At 37.9% G+C, this 22,482-nt stretch overlaps 1 long non-coding RNA gene across 14 annotated transcripts in view; it reads left to right on the top strand.

The window, feature by feature from the left end:
* Positions 1 to 22,482, top strand: part of LOC119716136 (uncharacterized) — a 150,493-nt gene that overhangs the window by 38,265 nt on the left and 89,746 nt on the right. For 11 of the 14 annotated variants that reach the window (XR_011807620.1, XR_011807615.1, XR_011807609.1 and 8 more), the window contains 6 exons: positions 12,836 to 12,991; positions 14,671 to 14,733; positions 18,672 to 18,749; positions 19,118 to 19,254; positions 19,390 to 19,511; positions 21,104 to 21,482. This is a non-coding gene — a long non-coding RNA (uncharacterized lncRNA). The remainder of the gene's footprint in view (positions 1 to 12,835; positions 12,992 to 14,670; positions 14,734 to 18,671; positions 18,750 to 19,117; positions 19,255 to 19,389; positions 19,512 to 21,103; positions 21,483 to 22,482) is intronic. The other 3 variants (XR_011807617.1, XR_011807608.1, XR_011807619.1) reach the window with 3 other exon arrangements.

The following is a 22,482-nucleotide window of genomic DNA, read 5'->3' as shown; positions in this document are numbered from 1 at the left end:
TCTATATTCCTTGGAGGAGCTGTAAAAATTGGATGTAAAAATTTTTTTCAACATGATTAAATTGATAAAGACCAGATTTTTAGCTTGGCTCCTAGAGGCTATGCCTAGAAACATTTGGTTGGAAGGATTAGCTTCTGCAATATGACTCAAAAGTATTAGACGGCACTATGAAGTGCTAAAACTTCTGCAGTATTCCAGAATCTGACCTTGTAAACAACAGTAATGATGAACCTCATTAAACTGAAGTTGTTGTAAAGATTTTCTTTAAAGTCTTAAGTTGACAGAAGTAAAGGTAGTGTGTCTAACTCTGAGACTCTATAAAGATGAAACTGTAGTTCCCACATATTAATTGACCATTTATTCACATGGATATGCACTCAAATTAATGACTTTATGATAACATAATGAAAAAACCTCACACCATGTAAGAAATTCAACAAAATATTTTATGATGACCTGCATCAATCCTGCAGCCTGTGAAGTATGGTATAATCCTATTGACCATAGAGCAATTGAAGTAAAAACAGGGTTTTTTTGGTGCTTGAGCACAATCTAAAACTTGTAGAGATGGGATCAATAACTGTCCCACTGCTGTGGTTTTGTTTGTTTGAATAACTCTGTGGGTAGTGCTGACTATGTGTTTTGGAAGCATGGCAAACGAGAGAGGAAATTGGAAATAGAAGGGAACAGTAGGAGGTAAAATGGGTGCATTTCTGTAATTTTGGCTAAAAGAAAAATTTTAACTGTCCTGATTGGTTACTTATTTTGCTCAACACTAAGGCCACTATTTAAAAAAGTAATTAGAAGTTGCATGGGTCAATTTTATGCGCCAGGTGAAGCATCTGTATTACAAGCTGTTCTCTCTAGAAATACTGAATTATTGCTTTGCTTTTAAAAAGACCACTGATATAAAGTGCTGCTAATTGAACATTTGAAAATTAAGCAACTCTGTATCAGTAGTATATGGTAAAGTAGTTAAATCTTGATGAATAAACTCATATCATTTTGGCATGAAGTAGCTAGGAATAAAATACTTTATTTATTTTATTTTAAGAAAGTTAATCTGCTTTAGAAGAGCCAACTTGCTAGGAAAAAGAGGTTCAAAATAGAAAGCTTTTCGTGGTTCATCTGTGAGGCATTGTCTATCCCAGCTCTTCAGTTAACAAATTCTGTGTTTAAAGTCCAGGCAGTGCACCACATTGTGCTCCCATTTTATATTTGTGAACTAATCTTGCTTTCAGGATTCTTGGTCTCTGCTACCCATTAAGAGTGCTGCCTGCATCCCAAGCCTCTCAGTAAACCATGCCACCTCAAAACTTCCTTGACAGTTGTTTGCAAGCTGCTTAGTAAAAGCTTGCACCTATATGCTGACATTGTGAATCATGGTTTGTAATACCTAAAATGACAGATGAATTGCCTACTACTACTTCCTGAAGTCTTAGCTCCTTCCATCTTATATTGGGATTGTAAAACATGCATTTCATTGTGTGCTGTGTTTGCTTGACATCTGGGGGTAACTTGCAAGTACTCTCTATATTAACAGGTTGTGAACCTGATGTTCTCAGAGAACTTAGTGAGCTTTTAACCAAAAAAAGTTTTTCTGTTTTGTTTTGTTTTTGTTTTTGTTAATGTTGCTTCTGTCATTGTTCCAAAAGTGGCAATACGTTCTTAATCTTGAATCTTCTCAGCTCTCCATGAGAAGTAGATGTGCTGTTAAGCTCACACGGTTCTTTTAATTAGGCAATTAGCAGTAGAATGACAATGTGAGGAAATCAGGAGTGGAAAAAATAATAGACTTGCCAGGCCTTAACAGTCCATCAGTTACTACAGTAATCTCTTAGTTTCATTCCTTTATGATCTAATATCCTTGGTGGTACTGTCATGTCTATCATTCTGTCCCTATCAGTGAAGCTGTTCAGCCTAATAGATCTGTCCCAGGCAAGCAGTTTTCGCACTGCAGAACATAGATGCTTTGCCTACTCAATGGTCCATGTCAGCTATTAAATAGCAATGCTGGTCTTTTCTGTATAGCTTCTCATTGAGCAGCTTGAGTTGGTTAGCTTGCATAGTACAACTGTAATAATGTGGTTTGTTTGCTTGTTTTGGGTTACTGGTTGGATCTCTTGATTATTTTTATTTTTGAAAACTGCTTTTCAATATTTGGTACCAATGCAAGCAACAGTGATATTTTTATGGAAGTATATATTGGGTCATATGCCCTTGCTCAGTATATCTTTTTAAGAAATTGGTGTGCAAACTATGACTTTTAAACAGTTCATCTTTCTATTTATTGAATTTTAATTTATTAACCATAAGGTATATCTTTCCAGTTGGGTAAAGCTTTGAAAATGGACTGTTTCAGAGTTCATCAGTATTATTTTTAGCTTTTTTTTTTCCTTTATTTTCTAAAGAGAGAAACAGTAAAACATATGGTTTGATGGTTTGCTTTTATGAAGTACATTATTTGACTCTGACTTTTTCTGCTGTCTGCTGTGTTACAAAGATGATTAATTGCTCAGGCTACGAGATAGAACTCTTTTAGGAGAACCTTCTTTATCTGATGGAGGCTAAGTTCACCGAGGAAGAGAAAAATACATTGATACTGGCTTACAAAATGGCAAAATCATTTGTATATTTTAGAGGTAAACATTTAAAAAAGAAAAAAAGAAAGCTCTGTTATTGATAATACCAGGACAGGACCAACTTTATATGAACTTAAGACTACTCAGTTACAGTGAGCAATGTGTTGTTTCCTCAAATATTTTTCAGGTAGCTCAAGTATTTTGTGGTTTGAAAGACAAGCTGAACAAATAAACAAAACAATGAGGTAGATCCTGTATGATGTTTATGAGCTGTTTATTAGACTGAGTTGCCTAGGAATGGGCAGACTTAATTCAAAGTATGTATACAGTAGACATAATTATGCTTTTATAGTAGTGCATTTGTCCGCAAATTACGCCTCTGGACCCCCCGTATGACAGCTTGTGCAAAGTCATTCACTGCTGCATGTCTTCAGGAAGATTATCTCCAGGGAAAGCAGTCTTGATTTGTCTTACTGAGGAAGCATGCTTATGTCAGGCTTCTAGAGGTAGGTTGCATAGTCATTCTGTTGATCAAACTGGCTTCTCCAGGTCTCATGAGGAGAGGGGCATTTCTTCAGGTAAGTTCCCTTCACAGCTCAGGGAAGCTGCTGGATGGTGGCCAGAGCCAGAAGGAGAAGCCTCCATGGGGAGAAGCCACTCATGATCCTTTCTATGGATTTCCACAAAAGATAGTACTTATTGTGAATGGAGGGCCCAGCTGCTTCTGCTAAGAGGTACAGATAATCTTCAGAAAGCCAAAGCAGACAAGACTGTTTGCATTCTCTTCTGAGCTTAGATGCTGTCTGGACCTCGGATAACGAGTGCCATTTTTTGAGGATTTGCTTTAGTCTAGGGGTTACATGGACAGCAAAATCTCTCAAAGATCTTAATGACCTATATGATAAATAAAGCATTAGAGGCCAATCCTAACTTGTGTTGTAGCCTAGAGGCATAAAAAAAAATCTTTATCTTATCCTCTCTTCTTCAAAGGATGGCCTGTGTGAATACCCTTTTTCCCCTCCCTGATTTCACTGTATATGTCCTTCTGTAGTGAGTATGAACAGATGGGGTGGACTGGCATAGGCTGAGATTTCAACAGTTAATTCTTCTGCAACACAGAATGGGAATAGATCCATCTTCTTTATCAACTGTGAGAATGCCTCTTTCATGGTGCTGACAAAATTGAGTTCATCTGAAGGCTCTCATTTAAACAGGGGGGTTTTCTCTGATTTGATTCTTCTCCAAAGCCAGTCCTACTTTCTGTTTGTGTGGAAAGCTGCAGTAGCTTAATGATTATCTCTAAGCTAGGGTGAACTGAGCCTCTTGTGTGGTTGCATATGGCAGTGTTAGAGCTGATCTAAATCCAGTTGATTTCACTGGCTGGGATGAGGAAATTTGAGGGGAAATCTTGTGAGGAGGGAAAATCCTTTTCCTTCTGTCTTTCTTTCTGTCTCTTTCTCTGTTAGATTTTGAGACAAAATGTATAGCTTTTGGGTCTGTATATTTCTGCAAAATTACTGCTTTCTGTTTTAAGTTGTTTCTTGTAAATAAAAAATACAAGAAGGAATTTGGGGTCAGTCTAGGCTAAATAGAAACAAATCTCTAGCGTCCTGTGTCTTTTTTTTTTTTTTTTTTTTTCCTCCCTGTCAAACTGTTTCTCCTGCTCCAGACAAAGATGAAGAGGGGGTGGGAATGCCCCAAGTCTTTTTAGTGGACAGAATGCATTTCTTAATCACCTCAGAAAGGCAAGTTCTGTTTTTCATGGAGAAGGTTAGAGAAAAAAGGAGTAATGCTGGAGGAAGAAAACCTTGGAAGCTACTTTGGAATGAAAAATACCTGTCATCTCTATCAAATATTTTGTTTAGCCTTCAGAAATGTGAGAGTTAGTCCTGTTCCAGAATTAATTGTCTAACTCCTATTTCTGTTGGGGCTTTCCATTCTATATCACTAATTTTACATAACTGAATTCTGACTTGTGTGAAATGATTACATATTGTAAGTGGATTGAACTAGCCATACGATACATTCCGCTTTAAATGTGAATAATCCAGCCTGAGGACACACTCCGTCTTCAGAAACTTTTCCAGCACTTTGATTTTATTATGAGAGAGATGAGACAATGACATTTTTTTTTTGTTTACCCAATATGGTTGATGGGCTTTCACTTTGAAAAAAAAATGAAAGCTTCTTTTTGACAGCTGTTACTTCTACCTCAAAATTCCTTTCTCTTGCTACCTTACCATGTCCATAAAAGATGAAAGATTTTTTATTCCCTGCTATAATCTACTGAGGGATGATGTGCAGAAAAAAGTAAAAATCCGGCAGGAAAGAAGGAAGTGCAAGTGATGTGCAGGACTATATGTATCTTTATGTAAAAAGACCCCAAATATTTGTGAATTTCTTATATGAAGTTCTGGTGTGTTTATAGCAGTTGCTATATAAAGATGTTATATTTTGTCCCTATCTGACTACAGTAAGATAAGAACTTTCAGAGCCGGGCCATTTGTTAGTAATTACAGCACTGTATTATCAGACTAACAAGTATGTCTAGGTGGAAGACAAATGACAGCAATAGCAACAAAGTGGATAAAAAAAAAAAGCTGAAATCCTCCATCAGCTTTTTCACTCTGGTTAAGCAGTTGGATCAGAGAAGTCAATGGCACCTTGTACGTACGACAAAACACAGGAGCATCACTGTCTGTGAAGCCCAGCTGGAGAGCAACATTGCAACACATTTCTTCCTGCTAGCGGTATCTCGTTGTCAGCAGAATTGTCATCATTAATGCACATCTTCCAGGTTGCAAAGTAGTTGTGAGAATAGCTGATTGGCCCCATTGTCATGATAGTATGGTACTGCTTTACTGAAGTTTTTTGATGGTAAAGATTCTGTATACTGTGACAGTTCTGGAAAGATTGTACAAATACGTTGTGTGACATGTCAACACTTTAACTATACATCATCTCTTGTCCTTCCTTTTCACACAATGCATACATTACAGCTTTTGGAGATGGCTAGAAGAGCTCCTTCTTGTTTGTGCTCTGAGGTGGCATAAACATCAACAGTTTCTTCTGGGATGTTAGGAAAACTGAAATTGGCCTATAAGCATTTTCAACAAATTTATTTTAGTCTTTTACTCAAATAATTCTCTTGGATATGCAAAACTAAGGTAGATATTTCATGTAAACAAAATACCTTAAATTCCTTCTTGGGCTTTTAGCTTCCAGCTTGGCCAGAAATATTATATAAACAATCTTCTGCCTTTGATAACTTCAAAATTTTAGAAGGCCTGTAAAATACTGCGTATGTCTTTTCATTTTTCTCCCCTCTTTTTCCTTTTTCTTGAATTTTTTCTATTACAAAATGCTTTTTTTTTTTTTTTTTTTTTTAAGTCCTCAAAAACTTGATAAAACTTGATTTGCTTTCTTTCCCTCTCAGTAGATTATTTCAGTTATTTACAAGCCATTTTTATGTTTTTCACCTGGAGCCACTACTAGACATTGCTTTAGGATCTTGGATCTGGTACTGAAAAACAATTATTTTAACTTGATAAAGATGCAAATTTTGGGGTCCTTTGCCTTCTGTCTAGAATTTCTTGAGGAAAAGCACACTTTTATATGCTGGATTTGAGGGATTCAGTGCTTGTGGTATAGCTGCACTTGGAGGATTCATTGGCACTGTTATAAAAATGAATTAGATGGTTCCACGAGTGTATTCAAGAATTGAGCTAAGTAGGAAAAGAAGAAAAGATGGAATAGTGGGGTTATGATGGGGTGGGGGAAGGTCAAGGGAGAATGCTATATAAATATTATTGAAAACCAAAGCGATGCAGTCCTTGATGGAATGTGTGGTAATGTTTGGGGAGTTCAGTGCTGATCTCAGGTACTTATGTTAGGAAAGATGAGTGTGCGTGAGTAAATACGATGAAGGATATGTGTGATGTTATACTCGCGAAATTGATTCATGAAGAAAGTACTAGCTTTGGCTACTTTATGCTACCAGCATGTCATTAAGTAAATCCTTAAAACTTTTAGATACTGTCTGCTTCTGTAATTGGGAAAAAATTGTTACAATTTATAATTAATTAGTATTCATTATGATAATCACCTTTAACCATGTAGGTGGCTTGAGGGTATGTTGAGGCCTCTTCCTGAAGGAATCTGCTCTGAAGCCAAGCTTGAAAAGTGTCTTAAAGGACATACTTTTTATACTTTTTTTTTTTTTGTGTGTGTGTGTGTTTGCTAACAGCCCGGTGCACATTGATCTTTCCAGGCTTTACTCTCTAGAGTTTTAGCAAGATTCCCTACTTCAAGCTTCATTGCAAGCATCATCCAGTGAATAGAAAACCACTACCTATATCATAAAATGGCTTGGATTGGAAGAGACTTTAAAAATCATCTAACTCCAACCCCCCTGCCATAGGCAGGGATGACACCCATTAGATCAGGTTGGCCAAGGCTCCATCCAGCCTGGCCTTGAACACATCCGGGGATGGGGCATCCACAGCTTCTCTGGGCAACCTGTGCCAGGGCCTCACCACCCTCTGAGCAAAGAAATTCCTCTTAATGTCTAGTCTAAATCTCTCCTCTTTTAGCTTAAGGTCATTTCCCTTTGTCCTATCATTATCTACCCAAGTAAAGAGTCATTCTCCATCTTTTTTTAAGACCTGTTTAAGTATTGAAAGTTTGCAATGAGGTTTCCCCAGAGCCTTCTCTTCTCCAGCCCCAGCTTGACCAATGACAAATAAACAATATAGTCTACTTGGCTATGAGTAAATATTTCACATAAAAATCTGAGAACAAACATGAAAACCTAATGTTTTAAATAATTCCTCATGAGACATTAAAAGGAGTCATAAGCAGAGCTATCACAGAAGAGGGTGGACTGGCTCTGTTCAGCTAGTGGTTCAAGTCCGCTTTTTGTTCATGTCTTGATATTTGTTTAGAAATGCTCTGTCCCTGTGAATGTATTTGTTTGGCATCCTGTAGATAGAGCTTAAACTGTGTGCAGAGAAATGCAGTCCGAGGATTCCAGTGGAGCACTTCAGGGCTGGAGACATTTGTAGGCTGACTGAGAAGGCTTTTATTTGTGTATACAGCCTAATATCACGGTACACTTGCAGAGATTATCAGTGGTTTTTTTTTTCCTTTGTTTTATCTTGATGAGTCCAGGGGTAGTATAATAATATTCTGGTAGCTGGCTATTTGTCTATATTTAAATTAGGGGATGTTTACTGTTTACTCTTATGAAACTGGTAGCAGTGAGACAGCAGCACTGCAGCACTTTCCCCTGCTTATAATGGAAAGAGATTCAAGCGTTCTTAAGTGAGATTCTTCTATTTCTTAAAAAAAAAAACAAAAAACAAAAAAAAAAAAACACCAAAATTTAAGCAAATTGTGCACATTTTGATGCAGGAATAGAAATGTGGTATTTCATTGCTAGCCTTCATATAGCCATGGTAAGTGACAGGTAGGATGTAGACACTCCCCACGGAAAAGATGTTGCAATGAAGTTTGTGGTGGCAGCAGCAAACTGCAGATCTCTTACACCAGGTAAGAGCAGCTACTCTCTGTCTTCCTTTTGCTGTACTTGAATGTTGCCTTTGATATAGAGACTGCCAAAAGAAAATTTGCCCTGGCCTCTTTCCAGAAAGTTATTGAAATCAGTCTTCAGCAACTGTATTGGCTTTCACTGTGTATCAAGGTCATTGAGCTGCATGAGCAAGACAGCCCTGATAAAAATAGAATTTGAGTGTTTAAAAATGTATCTTTTTACAGTTTGAAAAAATAAACAGAACCCATATAAAAGTATGTTATAGATACAGTGTTTACTACTTTTGCCCTGATCCTATGCATTTCTTTATCTCCAGACAAGATCTGGCTGGTTAATGGTGTGGGTTTTTTGTTTTTTTTTTTTTTTTTTTTTTTTTTGTTTGGTTTTTTGTTTGTTTTGTTTTTCTTCTTCTTTAAATCAGTAGCAGCTTTCAAACATTTGTCTTACTGGAGCTTCAGAAAAGGAAACTGGTTGCCCCAAAGTTTCTGGCACTGATGACTAGAAATATAAGTGTGTCTCTTTTGAGATGGAGATGTGTTTTGTGTTTATAAACAAGGGAGGTGGTAGCTTTAGATAAAGGTAGTTGATGTTTTCCTGGTGAAGTAGTGTTTTCGATGGAAACAAAATCAGCATGTCCAAAATTGACATCTGTATGTCTACAGCTTCATGGTAGTGTTGTTGTAATGAAGTTTTTCAGCTCTTGAATAAACTGGAATTTTTCTTTTAAAAAGGAGTTGCAAGTGCCAAAGTGGCTTCTTCTCTGCACAACACAGAACTCTTCACCACAGTCTGAGGCCTGGATTCATGTCTGTCCTCTACCTGAATCAGACCAGCACCCAGAACAAGATGAGTGTTTTGATACCAAGATATGAATTGTTCAGGGGTGGGTCTCTTATTTCTTCTCTTGAGGCATTTTACTTCGTGGTCTCACTGATGCACACATGCAGTAATTAAGCCTGAGGGGAGGGAGGAAGGTCTGCAACTAATTGCCTTGTGGCTGTGCTTCATGTATTAGGAGTAGATCTTGGATGTCTAGAGCAATAGTGTCAGGATAGCTTGCTGAACCTCAGGTGCCTACAGAAAAAAGCAGTTCCTGCATGGTTTGTTAGCCTGGTCACTGGGATCAGAATGCATCTCATTTAGTGATACTGCATTCGCATAATGGAGAACAGCAAAATTTTATAGCTAAGGCTTGTAGCTAAGGTTGGATAGGATTAAAAAAAAAAGGTAGTATCACTGTGTAAATGTCTGGAGGAGGGCTTGGGAACCTGCACCCTATGGAGAAGGTGTGGCCTGCAACTTAATTTTGTATGACCAAAGGCCAAATGTTCACTTTTTCAGTTGGCTTTTTTGTTTTTTCATGCTGTTAGTGAATATTGCTAAGGTCAGAATAGGTGGCCAAAGAAGCTTTAAATCTGCAGTTATCCCTCAGCAAGGGTGAAGATATCCCACCTTTATTGTAGAATTTCTGTGGATTATATCTAAGCATATACATTCTGTTTTGTACCTAGAAATCCACAGGTTTGACCCCTGCCTTCCTCACAGTATGTTTTCATAGGGGAATATTTTCCAGATGTACTTAACTGACTGGGTGCCTTTAGCATAGCAGAGTTATTACAAGTTTTATGCTGGCTTACTGGTTAAGTGTAGCTGCTACAGAAAAGGACAGTGAGGAAACACAAAGACTGTGCCTGAAGACAGAAAAATAAATAACAGTATGGTGATAATTACCTCCAGTAGGTATGGCATTGTGGTAGTCATCAGAAATTTGTGTCTTCCTTTCCCTCTGTCAACGATGAGTCTCCTTCATCCCCCTGTCCTGGCCTGCCTGCAACATTTTAGAGAAGTTCTCAGGATTATGGCTGAAATGGTAGGAGTAATTAGACAAAGCGTTGCTGTAAATTCCTGTGGAAAGAAATACATCAGTTAATTACCTTAGTTGAGCTCTGGCCAAATGTAGCTTCTTCTATATATAAAGAATTCGATAAACAGTTGGGCAAAGTAATTTTGCTTTATCTGCTTTCAGATAGGACAAAAGGTAACAAACTAAAGTGACTACAGAATTGGAAATCTGTCACTCTGGCATTGACTTGTTCAGCATTTTGTACAGAGGGTATAATGTGTTTGACCAGCACTGAGCACTCGCTTCTGCGTGTCTGACCTTGTCAGAATGAGGGGCCCTTCTAAAGAAAGGCACCACCTCTATGCCAGCAGTAGGTTGGTGCTGATGTGAGTCAGGGCTGGATGAAGTCCTAATGCACATGTCTTCAAATGTCAGCTGGAAATCTTTTTAGGTGTCAAGAGAATGGAAGATCAGCATTTCCAAATAGAGCCAATGTGCACTGCACAGGCCTTTTAGGCCTGTTAAGTGACACGCCTTGTCTCTGAAGCTTGGGATATAACTTGAAATTAATGGAAAAATTGCAAAAAAAATGGTCTGAAGAGTTGTATAAGCATTATACAACTGCATATATATTGAGAGTAAAAATAAGACATCTGAAATCAAAGTTTTGGAATTGAGTGAATCATAGGAATTACGGCAAACTCAAAGGACTAAGCGAAGCTATTGCATTTGATGCTCCATCAAGATGTAAGAGTGTGTTCAGTGTGACTGTGACTCAGCACTTGTGGGTGAGTCATTTCTCATCACTGGGACCCCAGTGCTGTTAGTCTTCTGGCTGACAAAGAAGAGAGGAGGTGGAAAGAGATTTAAACCTACACAGAAAGTTTAAACTTCACAAATACAAAAGAGACGGGGACATTTTACCCCCACTATTTTTCTTGAAAGAGTCTCTATTTTTGAGTATGGTATTTTCAGTGGAATAAGATGACTTTTCAGAGGAGTTATATTTGTATTGGAGGCCTTTCATATTTTATTTTGCAGAAAATTAATCTGACTATATTGAACTTTTTAGGAAACATTTAGAGAAATGCAGTTTGTTTTGTTCATGGCTGTTTCATACAGATGAGCTTAAAATACTTCACAACAGATAACAGTTGTGAGATAATAGTGGAGAGGGGTTGAAATCAGTAATTGCAAAAGGGTGAATGCAGGTCTGAGAATGTAAAACATCTAATGAAATATGTATGTCTAGTAGAAACTGCAAAACAAGAGGATTGCCAGCAGTGACAATATTCTGAGAAGGTCAGGGGTTGAAGGGGAATGAGATGTGAGAAGCAGTCAAATCCTCACCTCAGCTCTGTTTTGTCTGTGTGTTCATCATATGAAAGTTCAGTAATGGAACAAAGGGAGTCTTGGGATGGATCCTAAAGCCCATATCCAGACAGAGCAGATATCCCCTGGCTTCAGGCATAGTGATGGTGGAGAAAGAAAGTTGTTTTGGTTTGTTTGTTTGTTTGCTTTCCTGAAGCTTCAAACTTGTCTACTAATAAAGACAGTGGGTTGCTTGGTGCATTGGTGCACCTGTGGGGCTGGCTGGTGTGCACTGGTGTGTTCACCTGTTGTGCCAGATCTGTGGTTCTGGAAGTAAAATCTTTTTTTTTGCTTTCCTTCTATTTGCCAGATCTGGAAGAGGCCAAGGGGAAGTTTTATCTCATGAAGTAATGCATGTTAACTTCTTGGGATCACCTGGGAATCTCCAGTAGCAGGTTCTTTGAACTCCCAGGGAGCCAAGACCTTAGCAATGCTAGTTATTTTTTCATTTTTCCTGTGTCAGGTTTGGTTTTGAACCTTTTTATTGCAAGTCTCAAGTATGTTGCAAGGTTTGAGCAAGTTTTTTTGTGTGGTTGTTCTGTGCGAGCACGTGTAGAGTAGGCAAAGCAATCTTCTTGACTGAATGACTGTTGTGCTTTATTGTCTAACTAGAGGGGCTAGGTGTTGTAGTTTATATTTCCATCCATGTAGATGGTACTACCTACATATACCATGTTTATAAAGAAATTCAAGAAGCAGGATCAACTCAGAAAAGTTACAGTTTTGCTGGCAGAATCTGTGGGGTTTTTCTAAATGCAGCTCCGTAAGCCATTTGCTGGGTGTGATGTGCTGTGAAATACCCACGTTATGTGTCAGATTACACCATTCTTTTTTTTTTTTTCTTCACAGAATATGATAAATCACTATATGTTGCAAAGAGACTGTCATATGTGCTCATTGCTTATTTTATTCTCCATACTTTGAGAGTTTGGTTTTCAAATGTGAACCCTTCTGTAAGATTTTCAGATCTCTTATGGGAAAGTGGTTTGGTACTTTATGTACAAAACCACACCACTGTCTGCACTGTAAGCTGTGAAGAAAGCTTTCAGTATCTGGCAGTGTTACATAAAGGAATATAAAAGAGCGATTAGAGACAGACAAGGTCTGTGAAATACATCTAGAAGATTTATTAAATTACAGCAGCACTTCTTAAGGAATTTATTCTTCTCTTATTCAGACACTTTCAGCACTTGTTTTTTTGTTTAGAGTGACATAGTATTTCTTATTTTTGTGATTTTATTGCATATGATTGATACCATTTTAGATAATTAGGTGATTATGTTAAAGTGGCGACTGAGCTAATGTGGAGTTAGGCTCGAAATCTGAAAAAATGGATACATGTATGTGGCAAAACCCATAAGATCTGATTCATAACCTTTTACTTTGAGAAGCCCATAATTAATTTTAAAGGAATATAAATTGGTAAAGCAGGAGAAAACAAAGGAAGACCCCAGGCTAATACTTCCTTTTATCCTTATTTTGTTACAGCACAGGAGCCCAGTGATGTCTCTTAAGAGCACATGTGCTAGTATGAGCTCATCTTTATTTCTATGTCCTCAGAACAAATGAGTGAAGCTTTCAAATGAGATCATGTAATGCAGGCTTCTAGGTTCTTCTTCAAAATGTGATCTAAGCTCTAATAAGGTAAGAACTATTGAAAATAGTTTTAAATTACCATACTTGTAGTGAAAAATATGTTGCAAAGTAACGGTTTAGTAGATTCCTTATTTTTTTCCCAAAAATATGATTATGAAAAAGTAGTTCAAATGTCCATGTACACTTCACGGTATTAAGCATCTTTGAGTATTTTTGAAAATTAGATTTGTTATTAATGTCCCTAATTCTGTGAATGGAAATACTTGCTACAAATGACCAGAGAGAACAGTTCTGTTTCTCAGTGTTTTGAGGCTTTGGGCTTTGGCTCTTTACCCACGTAAGAATAAAACTGGAATGTTTTGATGACACTGCACAACAGAATTGCACTGAAGTTGACCATTTTCCATTTTAAAAGCTCAAAATTTTAATTTTGTTCTCTTCAGCTAGAACCTGATCCTTATGCTTCTTGGATACATTCCACATGAAAACTTTTTACCCGTTTCACTGGAAATATTCTAATTAGTTCTTGTTCCAACTTCAGAGTCTTTTAAAACCAGAACAGCAGAAAACTCAGCAAAACTGAGTCAGTAAAGGCACAACGTGCAAAGAATTAAATGCAAGGACTCTAAAAAGGAAGAGCAAAGTCAGGGTTTATACTCAAACCAATTTAGCTTAAAGTCCCATTGGTATGGCCAAGGCACTCACATGTTCTTAGCCATTTGTGTGGGAACGCCCACAGCACCCCAAATTGAAAACATTGTGATATTATTTATTACTGCAAAGTTTTCTATCTACAGCTGTTCTGCATGACTTTGTCACTTTCTAATTGTTTTTGTTGAACTGAAAGCCAGCTCCACTTGTTCATATAATACAATTTTATTCAGATTTTAATGGGAGTGAAGCTATGTCAGTATTAAACACAAAAATGTGAATGAGATGTTGAGTTTTCTTGTTGGAAAATAGGTTTATTTTTCCAAAAGTGACCACCCTCAAAAGTAACCTTTTTGTTGTATTTGTTTGCAAAACTATGATTGTTTCTTAGTAAGGAGGCCCTATTAATGTCCTGGAGGCAAACCTCAGGGAGGAAGCTAAGCCATCAGCCCCTTACTTTCAAAAAAAAAAAGTTTACTCTTTAGTAGAATGAGTTTTCAAGTATTTTTCACTTAAAATATGATGGAAGAGAAGGAGTGATATTTGATAAAAGCATAGTTTCCCTTCTTCCCTCCTTTTCTTCCTATGTTCTTCTGGTCCGGTGTCTTCATCTCTGTTGCAGCTATCCTTGTAAGGCTAAGGCAGAAGGTGAGATGCTATTTAGACTGCAGATGTTTCAGTTTAAAATCCTTTCTCTATCTGAGCGGGAGTGGATCTGCTGGAAGGGAGTGGATTATTTTGGGAATAAAAAAAAGAAACTTTTTTGGTTAAAAAAAAAACAAAACTTTTTTTTACTGGAGAAAAAAAAACATATACTTGTTAATATTCCCTTCACTCCATTCAATAGCTGAGTTAGCCCAGCTGTGCACTTCTGCAGTGCCTTAGCAGGTAGTGGTTGGATCCTTTAAGAGTAACTATGCTGTGAATTATATGTTGTGAATGAGCTTCCCTGGGGCATTATTTATTTATTTTTCCTGGGAAAAGACCTTGCAATGTTATTGTTGTATTCTCTTTTACATTACTGTGGCAATAAATGGATGTAAAAGCCAAGCATGTGTTGTTTGTCCCCTGTACAGTGAGTTATGCCACCACTGCCTCTTAGCAGAAGCTTCCTGCTTCAGAGAAGTGTTGAAAATACGGTAAAGGTGAAAGCTGTTGTCATCAAATGCAGTATAATCCAGTTATGTGAATATCTTTGTCATTTTAATTTTCTGTGCACTTTGCTAGTTGAGATGCTGAAAACATTTTAGTTGTTCTTGAAATGGTTAATGTTTGCAAGTTGCTACTTTATATTGCATATGTAGCCAGACAGTCTTCATTGGTTTAATTGTTATTAGCCACTAAAACAAAGCATTTAAAAGCTTCTCAGAAGCCTTTCCTACTGACTTTGAAGAGTATGCCTGTTTTTTTCAGCAGTTAAACCTGTGCATATAACCAAATTACTATGCTTGTCTATTGCTTTCCTTCCCTACCCCATACAGTTTATAGTCAGCATAATCAATTGCTTTTTTACGTGTAAAACAAATTTTCTTTATTCTTCTTTGGATATTGGATTTAGTATGGCATTCTACATACAAATAGTTAGGCAACGATAAAGGGCAATACAATTCACAGTATTTCTGTAGCTGCTCTAGCCTTTTCTCTGGTGGGCACACATTAGGTGGATTTCCTTAATCTTTCTATATGGCCTTGAGACTTGAAATATAAAGCATCAAAACTGCAACACCATGGCAAAGATTGAACAAATCAGAATGATATCGACTTCATTTGTTTTGCACCGCTCCCTTTCCAATACCTCTGTTTGGTTTCAAAGGAATGTTTCTCATGTTTTCAGTTTTCCTTAAAAAAAAAAAAAAAAAAAAAAAAAAAGCATGTTTGGTTCTTAAATAGTTTTAAAGCCAAGTATTTCCATTCCATGAGAACTTGGTAATAATGCCCTTGTCTTTCTATAGCCAAAGTTACAAATCCTTACAGAAACATAGGAATAGTTTGTTTCAAATGCATACGTGTTTGTAGCTACTATGCATGCAGTTATTGACCTCAGTATTTTGTCTGTGGGTCACTCTGTGACTTGGAGATAACAGGTTATTTTCAGATGTAAAGGTAGGATACTTGGAATTTCAAAGCATTTTAAGAATTGCCTTCAATTAGTGTTATCTCAGTATTTGCTACATTCTGCTTAGATATGGGCAGGCTGTTCTCTTCCCCTGTGTTTGCTTGTGTACCCATGGAAATTGGCTGCTCCCTCTTTACAGTCTGTCTATCGAATTTGCAAGGTTGGAAGAGTAAACTGGGCACTGGGACTCAAGTTCTTGCCAAGCTGTGTTGGTGCCTTATCAGTAAAGAAAGGAGGTGTCACTGTGCCACTGCTGGCTGGTGTGGGGCAGCAGCAGGCCATTATCATTCATGAAACTTTGAGTATTTCCTAGCACAGGGGGCTCTGATGGAGCTGGGGCCTCTCTTATGTAAATGTTTAAAAAGAATTAACACTGCATGTTTAGTTTTGGAACATTAAACAGTTATACTGCAAAAGCCTTGTCTATATAAAAGAACGGTTTCTTGAAATTGTTCAGTAGTTCATCAATTTGGACCAAACCTGGAGGGTGATATTGATTCCCACAATAGACATACCTGATTTCTCTCTTTTATTTTTTTTAAATAACCTTCAAAACCCAATATTTGAAAAACACCTATATGTGTATATCAAATTAACTCTTTGCTTAAATTATTTGCTTATTTTTTTATTCTGAGATTTTGGTGACTGTTTTGTTAACAGAATCATCTTGAAAATAGAGGTAGCCTAGTTTCAGCTGGAGAAGCTATGCGGGAAATTGCTTTTGTTAGACCACTTGAGACAATTTGAATGAATTCCACAGAAGAATTTGAATGAAATCCACAGAAGGCAAGGGGGATGGTCAACTACAAAAAATAGTCACAAAACTCGGTGTGGTGGCTTGACCCCAGCCAGCAGCCTAACACCCACCCTACCTTTCACTTACTGCCCTTTGCTGTGGAATGGGGAGAAAACAGAAGAAATGCAAAAAGGCTCGTGGGTCAACATAAAGACAAGTTAACGAGGAAAGAAAAAGCAGCATACACAAGTAAAGTAAAATAAAGAATGCATTTACTGCATCCCATTGGCAGGTAAGTGTCTAGCTGCTTCCTGGGAAGCAGGGCCTCAGCTCCTGTAACAAATGCTTGTGAGGACAAATAACGTGGCTATGAATGTCCTGCACAGTGCGCTTGTATTGCTGAGCACAATGTCGTATAATATGGCGTATCCCTTTGGTCAATTTGGATCAGCTGCCTTGGCAGGGCCTTCTCCCAGCCTCTTACCCAGCCTGCTGGCCTTAGCGTGTGCATGCAGGGCAGGGGGTGGTTCACGAGAAGGACCCAAGGCTGTGCCAGCGCTGCTCAGTGACTGCTGAAATCATCACTGCTTTAGATGGAAATGCAGAGCTCAGTGTTATGTCAGCTGCTGTGAAGAAAGTTAACTCCATCCCTGGCAGATCCAATGAAAACAAAGCAATTTCAGGATTTTTTTTTTTTAATTTCATGTGTCTGTATGATTGCATTTTAACAGTATAAACGATGACCATCAGATATTAAATAAAAAAAAAAAATAAATCTACTTGTTCATTTCCAAATTCCATGCTCACTTTAATTACTAAACTGCTGGCCATAAGATATCCATTACTCAAAACATAAGGCTTTTCTCAGAGGTGAAGAGTGATAGTCATTTGTTTAGCAAACCAGCATGGAGATTTTTGGTTAGACACTTGTAAACAGTTGCAAGAAGCAATCCCTGTCTTGTACTTGAGCAAAAAGATGCCTATGCCTTTGTTTTGGTATTTCTTGTCTAGAATTCTTTCTCTTGAGTTTGAAGTAGCTGTGGTCCTTATGGAGTGATTTCCTTCAAGTTCTGGATGCCTGTGATAAAGACCTTTCCTTATCTACATTTTTGTTGTTAGGATTTTTCTACAAATGAAAGCACCATAGATAGCCCTGTTTGCAGCCAGATAACTTTGCACCACATTGAGAATTTCTCATTCTGAAGTGATGCCTAATTACGTAAAGGGCATAGGAATGATGTAAATAGCTCTGGGTGTTTGGGAAATTATAGCTATTTCCCCTTTGTTTCTGGTGAACAGCTGATAAACTACCCTTTTTCCTGTTTGGGCTGTTGAAGGAGAAACTGCTAATATATTCATGTAGAATATTGGACCAAATATTTATACGTACATTTTGATAAGCTTTTGATATCTTTTGCATTACCAGCTCTCTATAGCCAAGAGACACACAATGCAGTATTAATGAAGCTGGTGCAATTAGTAATAAGCCACTTTGCTTGGATACATCCTCTCTGCTTACGTGTCAGTGAATGCCAATGAAAGGAGAAGTGAGAGGGGTGAAGTGTTTGAATATATTTTGGCTCTGCTATCTCTGCATGAGGACCAGCCTAGCTCTTTTAGGCTCTGGAGTTTCATGAAGATGGTTTAATACATGGAAAGCGACAATAAATCATACTTCTATATATGAGCAGTTTGTGCTTTGAGCTGACTTTTTTTTTTTTTTTCCTGCAATGGTATGCTGTGTGTGCATATGCAAACAGAAGCAGTAAACATGCATTGCGTATGTATGATATGTAGAGATGCTAAACATCAGCTCCTTCATATTCCAAGTGGAGCATTGGGTACTCAGAATCCACAAGGATCTCTTTCTGGTATCATATGCAGGGGACTAGAATAGACATTGCATGTTTAATTTTGAACATGTAGGGTAAGATCTACTAACTACAGACTAGGAAGACTAATTTCATGTAAGTGCCCCTAAATCATTTTTAAGTAGAAGCTTGGGTTTTGGAAAATCATGTTTTTCAAAATATGTTAATATTATAAAAGTGAGAAGCAGATGCTTGCTCAGTAACTCAGAAATTACCAGGAATGAGATCTGGGAGCTGAAATGCGGTAGTAAATTCAGTGGAGTTATGAGTTAGACAAAGTAATGCTAGTGCTAGACAAACTTTAGTATTTTGTGTCATATCACTTGAATTCTATTAATTCATGCTTTATTTCAGGTTAGAAGATCTTTCTGGTAGTAGCAGTGTCTTCATCAACTACCTCAGTGCTCTGTGGGTATAATGCATAGATAAGGGGTAATGCATTTATCAGTTGCTGTAATTGTTGTTTAGTATCTGTGTTTTTATAAAGTTTTCCATGGTCATCCTGCTGTCAGCCACTCTATGATCAGCTCACTGTAGACATCTGTACGAAACATGTTCCAGCATGATTTCTCTTGGAGTTCTTATTGTCACATTTTTTGTTTTACTTTCGTTAATCTAAAAGGCTCTCTGTGGCTATACATGTATTTTTGCTTTTCATATGGGGAAATCTGATGCTTGACACAAAATAAATAACAGGCTGTTCAGTGCTGAAAATGCAGATGGATGCAGCAATGCCTTGCAGTCCTTCCCTGTGCCAGAAATAGCAGAAGGCATTTCCTTAACTGGCTTTTTGTTGGCAGAGAATTGAATGGCACTAGAAATACAGGGAGATGCAGCGCCGGATTCCTGGGGCCAGCTGTAGCTGGGCTTTGTGGTCCCAGCTGTGCCTGGATGGACCAGCAGAGGCAGAGCCAGGACATTTCCCTTGCAGACCTTGGTAAATGTTGAGCTGACCTGCAGTAGGCTGTGGATCAAAATGTTTAGGATCTAAAACGGATTGTCTAAAGTGCTGTGAAGAACAGAAGATATGTGATACTATTGTGTTTGTTTGTTTGTTTGTTTTTTTCCCCAGCTCCTAACTTATTTTAGTGATGGCCGTCCTTGAAACTGGATACAAGTGTCTAGTACCCGTAAAAAGAAGCTGAGCAAGTCAAATCTTCTATTTTAAGTGAAGGATTCTTACAGATTTCTTGGGTAAGATTCATCTGTGTGCTTGAATAAGGCTTGAGTTCTGGAAAACAAACAAACAAAAACAGATAAACACTGAACCTCAAGAAAGAGAGATAATATAATATTGAGGGAAAATTAAACAACAACAACAAAACCACAAAACAACAACGAAAACACACACTGAAATACTATGCCCTTATTGTATGGTGGAATAGCACTTCTTTTTCTGTGTAGAAAAAATTATTTTGGCACTCTAGAGATGTTATGTTCCTTTACACTCAGGTGAAGTAAAACTTAAAGCATGAATGATTTCAATAAAAGTAAATGCTGCCTTTAAGTATGGCTCTAAAACATATCCAAAAGAGCAAACAAAAGGGTTTGGTTTTACTATCTGAATTCTAAAACAGCATGATCTAAGTTGAAGTATTAAAGCAGCAGGACCTCATTGGGAGCCTCCTAAGGAAAAGTTAGCATAGCTGATGTACAGTGGGGCAGTCAGGACAATAATTCCCACTGAGTCAGCACCAGGCCCTACCCCATGGATGGTGTGAGAGAGAACAGATTGTGAGGATGCATGGGAAGAAAGAGAATAAAAAGATAGTTGTTAATAGCACGTTAATGAAGCACATTTCCTCTTGGCAATGTTGTCATAGGATTTTCAGTCCTGTAAACCTTCAGAAACTTCAGTTCATGAAAGCATCTTCTGTGACATAAGTATCCTCATAACAGTGCAGCATGGTGCTTCCTATCATACTGGTGCTCGGTGCTCAGGTGCTGCTATTGCCTGCCTGCCGTTTATTGCATTCCCATCATTATACTCGTGCAGTCTTTTATCTCAGTACTTTAGCCTGAAACTGCCTCAAAGCAATGAAGCTCAAAGAATGAGGTGGCTGATAGGCCTACAACATAAAACATGGCATGACTTCATGGTCGAGTGGTATTTTATTGTTTCAAAGGAGAGTTGTTGATCAGTGTTTTGAATAGAAATGCTCTATTTAGAAGGAAAGAGAGGGATTGTTCCATGACAATCTTTGAAACAACAATTGAAAACTTGTAGAGAAAGGAAGCTGAGGTGCATATGTGTTTCCAAAACTTTGAACCACATCATGAAATTCAGTGGTGGGCATATTGGCAATACTCCATGTTCTGATCGCTTTCATGGGTTTTAAATTTGGTTTTCTTACACAGTGGAGTTAGGAAGAGCTTTCAAATGCTCTGTGAATTGTATCAGAATGCTACATTTTTAATTTAGTTTTCTGTCATGTGTGAAGCAGACCCCAGTGCACAGAGCTTTTTTTTTGCTCAAAACTTTAGTGGAATCAATGTGTTGGTGTGAAAGAAGTTCCAGCTTTGACAAGGGTGCATATTCTAGCACAAATGAAGGATTTCATCGGATCATTAGCACATTTTAAACTTTCCTAACAAAACAACTTGTGCTCAATTACAGTGAAATTTGAATGCCTTTGCTTCATAAAAACTGGCACTGAATCCTATACAACATATTATCCTTTCAGTTAATAGCATAGCATCAAGAGTAAAAGTGCTCTGTACTCTTTGACCTGTCAAAATAAGAAGGAAAATATTACTCTAACTCATATCTGCTTTTTCTTTTCCAGATATATTGAAAGACTGCATCAGAATTCAGCTTGTGTCTGTGCCAGCAACTGTGCAGATTCATGGCAGCATCCATACCGTAGTACTGCCTGTGCACTGAGGCATGCAGCTTCTTGGTCTCCCTCTGGATACTGAGGAGATCGAACTGTTTTTCATCCATTTCCCTTCTTTCATGTGTCTGACTTGAACCATTTTGAGTTTGTCGATCATCAGAGAAGGCTCCCTGTGGTGTGCTAGCCCTGATCTCCCTTCATACTCAAAGGAAGGCAGAGGTTGTAATGATGAACAATTCCCTGGGGTGGTTGCATGAGGGCTGGAGGTTACAGTGCAGGCTCAGCCACAACCTGTTTGTAATCCTTCCTGTGTGAAGCAGGTGAGAAGGTATGTCATCTAACTGTACCTACTAAAATCAAACAAAATCTACTTTTTCCTTCCTGAAGCTGAATAGACAAGAGGTGTTCAAAGGTATTTTTAAAAAGCCGCCCTATATCTCATTTAATAATGCATGATTTTTAGTAAATATATTTTAGGCAGGTAGTGGAATCAGTTAGTGGAAGAATCACAAGGAAACAGGAGACCGATTTGCTATAAGCCTATATTTTTGGCTAAGATTCCCTAGCTGTAAAGAGTGTTGCTGTATAATTCTCCCTTTGGCAAGGTCCATGCATCACCATGATGCATCTATAAACAGAACGTGAAACGGCTGTGCTTTGTTAGATGAAGCCAGTAATTCACTAAGCACTCAGATCTGTGCTGAACTCTCCTTCAGGATGTGGAGTGCGTGTCACCACTATTCAAGCTGGGGGAAACAGGGGGCTTGGCACCCCAGTGAAAGTATGCTGACTGGAGTCCTACAGGAAAAAAAAAATCTAGCAGTAATACATGATAATTTGCATAGGTGGACGTGGCTTCTCTCTGTGTGTGTTACTCTCTGGTGTATTTTCAGCATGCTTGCTGGAAACTACTTGTAGTGCACAGCAGTTGCTCTGTCCTCCTGAAAAGTGTAAACAAATTGTTGTGGTTAATGATTATAGCTGTTAAATGTTTGTTTTTAGTAACTTCTGCAATATCTCAGGCTCCTGCCAAATATATATAAATATTTATATAAAAGATTCATTTCCCATTCAAAAACCATTTTAATTTTTCAAGATATCATCATAGGTCTAATGTTGCTTCAGGCTGGATTGAACTTGATCAGGCAGGTGTCTGAGCAGTGATTTTCTACTGAAGTGATCTTTCCAACCTTAGGCACCTTTGAAAAATGATATTCTGAGGGTTTCAGCGAGGAGAGATCTTTTTAGATCACATCATCGAATGAGGTGGCTGTAAAAACAAAACAAAAACAACAACAACAAAAAAAAACACCTTGTGTTCTCTATAC

Source organism: Anas platyrhynchos, chromosome 2, assembly GCF_047663525.1.
Source record: "Anas platyrhynchos isolate ZD024472 breed Pekin duck chromosome 2, IASCAAS_PekinDuck_T2T, whole genome shotgun sequence".
Taxonomy (NCBI): domain Eukaryota; kingdom Metazoa; phylum Chordata; class Aves; order Anseriformes; family Anatidae; genus Anas; species Anas platyrhynchos.
Note: the sequence above shows the minus strand (reverse complement) of the source record. Positions and strands in the feature narration are given on the sequence as shown.